This window comes from Elephantulus edwardii, unplaced genomic scaffold (genome assembly GCF_000299155.1).
Source record: "Elephantulus edwardii isolate Elephantulus edwardi_28Jun2011 unplaced genomic scaffold, EleEdw1.0 scaffold00045, whole genome shotgun sequence".
Taxonomy (NCBI): domain Eukaryota; kingdom Metazoa; phylum Chordata; class Mammalia; order Macroscelidea; family Macroscelididae; genus Elephantulus; species Elephantulus edwardii.
Genome location: NW_006399795.1, coordinates 11,446,133 through 11,454,756, shown reverse-complemented (window position 1 = coordinate 11,454,756; position 8,624 = coordinate 11,446,133). Strand labels below are relative to the sequence as shown.

The following is an 8,624-nucleotide window of genomic DNA, read 5'->3' as shown; positions in this document are numbered from 1 at the left end:
ACCTGTGCTCCGCACAAAATCTGCACCGTTTCATGCTAGATCGGTCCCAGTTGTCAAATAGAGATGAAAAGAAAGGATTGTTTTCTTCAATGCCTGTTCCTGTATTAAGACAATCAAGTGATACTGTGTTCAAACCTCTGTTGAACCAAGGGAATGGACAAAGATCAACATTAAAACCTGGAGAGACACACACACATACACACAAATCATGAAATGTCAGAGAAAAACAAAGAATTGGGAAACACTACTATAAAGGTTCGTGGACTACTAAGAAGACAGGCAGGTCCGTCCTGGAGAGGGTGAAACCAGGCTGCTCCTTGGAGGCAAGGATTTTTGAAGCTCCATCTCACATAACTTGGGCACATGGCCAGGAGGGACTGGTCCTTGGAGAGGAACATCATGCTTGGGATGGTGGAGGGACAGAGCAGGAGAGGAAGAAGCTGGATGAGAGATGGATTGGCTCAGTGACTGGGGTTATGAGGGCAGGTATGTCAGAGACAATCAAATTGGCTCGAAAAAGGACGAGGTTCACAGCTGTTGTACACAGAATCACTATGAGTTGCAGTCAACTCGATGGGACTTAACAGCAACAACAACAACAACAACAATCATAATAAATGTTCAGCAGCGATGGAGGAGATGGAATATGAAGCTGACTCCATCTTTTTCACCTTTCCTTTTCTCACCTCTTCTTGTTTTCTATTTTCTCTCTCCTCACATCTCCCCTTTTCTGTATCTCCTTCCTTCTCCTTCTCATCTTTGTTTCTTCCCACACTCATTTCTCCTTTCCTTTCCTCTTTCCCTCTCTTTATTTCTTCTCTCTCTCCCCCTTCCTCTCCCCCTCCCCTCCCTTCCCCTCCCCTCCTCTTCTTTCCCTCCCTCTCTCTCTCCCTCTCCCTCTCCCTCTCCCTCTCTTTGTTTCTCTCTCTCTCTCTCTCTCTCTCTCTCACACACACACACACACACAGAGTCAGAGAAAAAAAGAGAACACCCTATGTTGGTGCATTTCTGAAGGTCATAGGAGACAGTGTATTGACAGGCTGTGCAAGAATTCTGTGCTCTAAAAGTGAGATATTACTTTTTGTTTTATTGTCCCCCCAATCTGAAAAGATAAAAGTTGAACCCAAATATCTTATAGCCTGAGATCAGCAGCCAGTTGGAAGCTGTAGAGGAAGTATCCTCCCTCCTCTCATTCTGATGCCAGATATATCACTGAGCATGTAACTCCACGGGTGTAAATGCCGTTTAAGGTGCAGTCTTTAAAACCCACACAGTCTATTCATTAAAAATTAATTGGAGGCTCAGATCTATGGAAGTTTTCCAAGGGGCTTACAAGTTATTACTGTGAGCTTATGCTCAACTTCTAATCCTTGAAGATGACTCAAGTATTCAGTGCAAAGTGCCAAGTGGAGACCTGGAGGTCCTAGAACGACCTCCTTGAGGCTAATAATTCCTAAGTTATTTGTTTTAGGCGAAATCACTGAGAGTCTCTTTACTTCTTTGTTCCTATATCCTACTCACAAAATACCAACATGCTCCCAAGGGACCTTGAGATTGGTGCGTCCCTCACCTTTCTTATCTAAGACATTACTCCTGGTGGCCTTGAGAAAGTCAGAGGTTTAAAAGGTAAACTTGAACTCTACAAGCTTCCCTCCTCATCTCAATGTCCACGTGCCCCAGGCTGTGCCCATGTCTGCCGTGAGACTTTGGGCAACTTCTCTGGGCCACTCTTACCTACTCTGAAAAAGGGAAAAACAGAATTTTGTAAATAAACTAGTATAACTAAAAAATAAAAATAAAATCTCTAGGTTAATGTATGGGTTAGTGAATGAAATGTGAAATGCCTTCTAAAAATGCTCATTGTAAGTGCTTAGTAAATGAAAAAGAGGCTGTGTAGATTATCAATAATAATATAGGTAGTAATTAACTTCATTTCTTCTTACTATTATTTTTTCTCCTTCTTACAGCCAACTTCAATATCTTGTCCAATTGAGCTTCTAGATGATTATGTTTAAATAAAAGGTATTTTATACTTTGCATCTTGTCCATGTTGTAGGTTCAATTGCTTCCCTCAACTATGTGTTGGTATCCTAACTCCTTTATCTGTAGATATGATCCTGTTTGGTAACAGGACTTTCTTTGCTATACTGACAATGTCATAGAGAACTCTCATGGCCTAGTGGAAAGAAGCTGAGCTGAGGTCCCAAAGGCACACCGTTCGAGACCACCACTTTCTCTGCAGAAGAAAGATGGGCAAGCTCTTCCCATGAGATCAACTGCCGCTGAAAATCTGCTGGAGGGTAAGGTATGGGTCGGTTCCAACTCTATGGTACACAATAACAAAAAGGTCATAGGTAAAGTTCTAAACCTGATCACTTCAGAACAATAAAAAAAGACCAGCTTATGCACACACACACACACACACACACACACACACACACACACATCCCACATCTGGAGGGCACAGATGTTGTGAGGATTATCCACAACCAAATATATCTTAGGAACAAGGTATTCCTGAGAATAACTACAAGCAAGCAATTGGCTGGCTGACCCGAACTCTTTCTCGAATTTTGAGAAAATAAAATTTCCATTTTTTAAAATCACTCACTGATGGCATTTCCTGTCATTAAAATAACATATGACATATGACAAGTAACACTAAGATAATACTATTTTTCACTTTTTTTTTTGACTGATGGATAAACTTGAAAGAGAAAGAAGCATGGATATTAAGGTTAAATAATAAATTAAAAACAATATACAATACCTTATAAATCTAAGCAGAAGTTAAAAACAACAACAAAATAATTGAGAGGCACCAAAATTTATAACACACTCTAGGACAATAGTTGTTGTTGTTGTTAGGTGCCATCTAGTCGAGCATGACTCATAGCGACCCTATGAATAAAAGATCTGCACCCTGCTGTACCATGTGCCATCCTCGCACTTCCTGACATACAAAAGCCCAATCTATGTTGTTGTTTTTGCTATGTGCCATCTAGTTGTCTGTGATTCATAGTGACCCTGTGTATCTTAGCTCTGAATCTGCTCTATGCTGAGCCAATCTCATTGTTTCCAAAAGACCTAATCTCATTTCTCCAGTCACTGAATGAATCTATCTCATCCAGGGTCTTCCTCTCCTGCACTGTCCCTCCACCCTTCCAAGCATAATGTCCCTCTCCAAGGACTAGTACTTCCTGGCCAGATGCCCAAAGTATGTGAGACGGATCTTCAAATCCTTGCCTATAGGGAGCAGCTTGATTTCACCCTCTCCAAGAAAGAACAGTTTGTTCTCCTGACAGTCCATGGTATTGTATGTTCAATACGTTTTTCTAGCATCACAACTCAAAGGCATCAAGCCTTATTCTGTCATCTTTAGCTATTTTCCAGCTCTTTGGTGCATAGAAAGTAATTGTGACGGCCATGGTCTGGATCAGGTACATCTTAGCCTCCAGACTGACATCACTGCTCTTCGATACTGGTGAGAGGTCCCTGACAGCAGACTCTACCAAAGCAATGAATCTTTTAATTTCCTGACTGCTGATGCCAAGAGTGTTGATTGTGGAACCAAGCAAGCTAAAGTTATTAATAATCTCAATCTCTTCACTGTCTATCTTGATGTGGCCAATTGGCCCAGTTGTGAGAATCTTTGTCTTCTTGATGGTGAGTGAGCTTCAATCCATATTGAAGACTACAGTCCTTGACCTTCTGCCTCATGTTCTCAAGAGTTTCAGCAAGCAAGGTTGTGTCATCCGCACAGTCAATTGTTTTCCTCAAGTGTTACCCTCACTTGTGATCACCAAGTGACTCTTGTGCCGGAGGAGTGCATGTGTCCAGCCGACACTCCAGGTCTTGCATTCCCAGTGACAGGCAACATCTGGTAAAGATTGAAGAGGGGCTTCTCTTACACAATTTTATCTGCTTGGATACACTCCATCCTGATTTTCTTAAAAGATCTAATTTTTCTAAGTAAACATATGTGCAGTTTCTAGGCTGATCATGCCAATCAATGATTGACAGAATGATATGTCCACCCTTCTCATGGGACCATCTTATGTAGTCATGAGTGATTAAGTAGACTGTCTTTCCTTAATTCCAATGATGTCATGAGGTGAGCTTTTCTGGTTCAACTAGTCCTTACCTTACTAGAGTCACTTCATTAACATAACCCTTCAATTGGGCCTGGGGCTCTTGTAGATGTTCTTGTTGTTATGTGCTGTTGAGTTGCTTGTGACTCATAGCGACCCTATGTACAATAGCTCTGAGTTGCTTGTGACTCATAGCGACCCTATGTACAATAGCTCTGAACCCAGTTCTAACCTGTGCCTACCTATCCCCATTACTTCTGTCACTGAATCAATCCATCCCATTGAGGGTCTTCCTCTCTTGCTCTGTTCCTCCACCGTTCCAAGCATGATGTCCTTCTCTAAAGACTGGTCCTTCCTTGCAACATGCCTAATGGATGTCAGAAGAAGCCTCAGAATAATTGCCTCCAAGAAGCAGCTGGTTTCACCCTCTCTAGGATGAATCTGTTTGTTCTCTTAGTGTTGCTGTTGTTATGTGCCGTCGAGTCACTTGCAACTCATAGTGACCCTATGTACAACAGCCCTAAACCCCGCTCTATCCTGTGCCAATCGCATTGCCTCTGACGTGTGTCATCCCGATTACCCCAGTCACTGAATCAGTCCACCTCAAGACCCTCCTGCGCTGTCCCTCCACTCTCCCTAGCATGATGTCCCTCTCTAAGGACCTGTCTCTCCTTACAACATGTCCAAAGTATGTCAGATGAAGCCCCAGAATCCTTGCCTCCAAGGAGTAGCCTGGTTTAACCCTCTCTAGGATGAATCTGTTTTCTTGGCAGTGCATGGTACATTCAATACTCTTCTCCAGCACCACAGCTCAAAGGCGTCAATTCTCCTTCTGTCCTCCCTAGTCATTGTCCAGCTCTCTGATGCATAACAAGTGATTGCAAAGACTATGGCCTGTATCAGGCAGACCTTAGTCTCCAGAGAGACACCGTTGCTCTTGAGTACTTTAGAGAGGTCCCTAACCGCAGACTTTGCCATCACAATACATTTTTTTATTTCCTGGCTGCTGGTGCCAAGAGTTTTCCCAGTCACCTGCTATGCATCTGAGAGCTGGACAATGTGTAAGAATTACAGGAGAAGTGATTCCTTTGAGTTGTGGTGATTTGAAGTGTGGAAAATAGTGCTGAATGTCCCGTGGACTGCCAAGAGAACAAACAGATAGACCTTGGAGAAAGAGAAACTAGGATACTTCTTGGAGACAAGGCTGGCAAAGCTTCATCTCACATACTTTGAGCATGTTTCTAGGAAAGGTTAAACCTTGAAAACGGATATCATGCTTGGAAAAGTGGATAGTCGGTGAAAGAGAGGAAGACCATCAACAAGGTGGACTGAAACTTCAGCAATGGACCACGTGTGCCATAGACGATGAGGATGGTACAGAATGGGACAAGGTTCAGATCTATTACTCAGAAGATTGCTATGAGTGGTATTTGACTTAATTGCACCTAACATGAGCAACAACCTCTAAGGAGACTAGAAGCATCTAGCTTTGCATATAAAGAAACTTAGACTGAATGACATTCAACTTGTCCAACTTGTCTTCAAGTAGCATGATTAAGGCAGGGATTTAAGCCCACCTTTGTCAACCTTAAGTCAAAGCTGTGTTCTTTCTAAAACAGTAGCTGCATGGTATAAAGCAAATGGCTTCTAAGTCCCTTGAGCTGTCTTTTATGACTAACTATTCTCTCTTCATCATCGTGTTACCATAACTTCCTTTGCTCCCGCTGTAAATCTGATCATCTCTTCTAGAAATCATCCTACTCATTCCTTAGCCTGAAACTCTACTCCTCCAAATACCAAACAAACTCTCTCTGTCACCTACTTTCAATTTCTGCTCCCATGTCATTTGTACAAGAAAATTCACCCTGAAAACCTACTTTAATAGAGAAGTATACTCGGGGTGGGGGGTGGGGAGGAAGGGACGTGGGAATTGTATACTAACAAAGGAATTTTTTTTCCTTTTTCTCTTCGGAGGGGGAAGCGATCTGGTGGGGAGGGGGTGGGCAGGGAAAAAAGTGCGGCAATGAATGAATGGAAATCCAAAACCTCTGTAAATGTCTATTAAAATTAATAATAATAATAATAATAATAATAATTAAAAAATTACCACATTCACATCCACATGCTACCAACTGCTATCCTTGCTCTTTCTAGTTGCCATAGTATTTATCATTATCTAAATACTAACTTGATATTAATGACATCACAAAATAGGTGCTCCATCAGCGCAGAAATGATCTAACAATATTGTATCATATTCAAGCAAAACTTCACTGAAAATTGTTCAAAATCAACTGGAACATCACTTTATAGGGAACTGTTAGAAATTCAAAGACTTTTAAAAAACATTTCGTAATTATTTGCGTAATTATCAGGTTAAGAGGCTTTAAAATGCATCTGTACAAGATAAATAAAGCAAACAATACAGAATTATTGTAGTGCAGAATAAATACACAGGGTCTGTTTCATAGGATACAAAAATTACATTATTAAATGCAAACAATCAAGAAAGGTAGGCAAACAGAGAAGGAAGATACATTAACTGAAGCAGGACAAGAGAAACCCCCTAAGGGTGGGATTTCTTCTCTCTCCCTTCCAGCATGGCCTGGCTTCCCTTTTCTGAGCTGCTTCTGGATCACTGGCCTCTGACAGATTACATGACGTCTTTCCTCATCTGTCTTTGGTTTCTGCCTGGCATGGTTCTCTATCCACTGTCTGGCATTCTCCAGGAAGACTGCCTTATTATATTTATATTCTGAGGGTATGTCAGCCATAAATGGGTCATTGGTGTTGGCTTCTAACATAAGTAGTTGAATTGAAGTCAGTTCAGTTACGATGTGGAAGGAAGGTCTCCAGGTATCTTTTGGTGGCAATTTGAGCATATTGAGACAAATCCTTCCTGCAGAATCAATGTTTGGATGATAAAGTGGAGTCAGAAATAAATTCTTCGGAGGTTCAAATGGGTACCTCTCAGGAATGTTAACTTCCGGCTTAAAAACACCCTTTGTGTGTTGGACCCACCTAATATTTGAGCCTGCAGATCATCTTCTGGTTCTTATCTTGCCAGCATGTGATGCCCGTGGGCGGCTCTGTGGCTAACAGGTTTGGCTCCCTCTTCAGACGTATAGCTCTCTGCATGGTCTCCAAGTATAAGGAATCAGACACAGTTCACCACTCAGCACAAAACCCCGAATGGGACTCACTGCACTGACTAGCCTGCCACCAATGCAAGGGCTGCCAAGGTACTCCAGAAAAAAGATTTTTATCGCTGTGTTATTGACTATGTAAAGGATTATGCGGATCATAGAAAACTGTACATGACATTGAGATGAATGGATTTCCCAAACACTTATTTGTGCTCAGGTAAAACTTAAACATAGACCAAGAAGCAGTTGTCCAAACAGAATAAGGGAATAGGGCATGGTTTAAAGTCAGGAAATGTGTGTGTGTAAAAATTGAACCCTTTCTCCATACCTGTTTATTTGGTATGCTCAAATAATTATTCCAGAAGCTAGACTCTATAAAGAAGAATATGACATTGGGTTTGGAGGAAGATATATCAACAACCTGTAATATGTAGATGACATCAATTTTGCTTACAGAAAGTGAAGAAGACTTGAAGCATTTACTGGGAAGATCAAAGATACAGCTTTTAATATGGGTTATCTCAACATCAAGAAAACCAAAATTGTCACCAATAAGCAACATTATGATAGGTGAATTTAAAAAAGCCCAACATTGACATTGTCAAAGACTTCATTTTGATTGAATACACAATCGACATCAATGGCAGCAGTAGTTAAGAAATGAAAAGACATGTTACATTGGAAAAATCTCTATAAAGGACCTATCTAAAGTTACAAATAGCAAGCATATCAGTTTAAAGGCTGGAAGACATTGCTCATCTTTCTCTCGTAGATCAGCTGGCAGATTCATATCCCCTGCGCTGAGCTTGGGAGAGGACCCCTTACTTGCCAGGACACAGAGTTTTCCTTCTCTATTGGATAAAACATGTTATTATTAAATTACAAATTAACACCACCAGTCTATTTCAGCTCATGTCTTGAGTAGTAATACTGACCGATTGTATGGGGAAAAAAGTTGGATATATATAAAACATCAAAAGTAAATAAAAGGAATACATAGTTACTGCTCCAAAAAAGAATGAATTAAAGTCATTTCAAGGGGCTATCACATGAACAAGAACAAAAAGTACTGAAAGAAGGAAAACAAGCCTCAGATAATTGTTACAATATCAATTGAGGAGTTTTAACAAACAGATGCATTCCTGCGCATGCTCAGTCACTTAAGCCAAGAGATTCGCAAGGCAGCTACCTGGTCAACTGACTGGAAGAGGTTCATATTTTGCCCATTCCAAAGAAAAATGATCCAATGGAGTGTATAAATTATTGAACATTATCATTAAAATCACATACAAGTAAAATTATGCTGATATAACTTCTTAAAAATGGTTAGAGTATTACATCAACCAGAAATATCCAGAAATTCAAATCAGATTCAAAAAGAGAATGT

General features: G+C 40.8%; 1 pseudogene; it reads right to left on the bottom strand.

The window, feature by feature from the left end:
- Positions 1-1,730: 1,730 nt before the first annotated feature.
- LOC102873350 lies at positions 1,731-7,229 on the bottom strand (annotated as a pseudogene).
- Between the last annotated feature and the right edge of the window lie 1,395 nt (positions 7,230-8,624).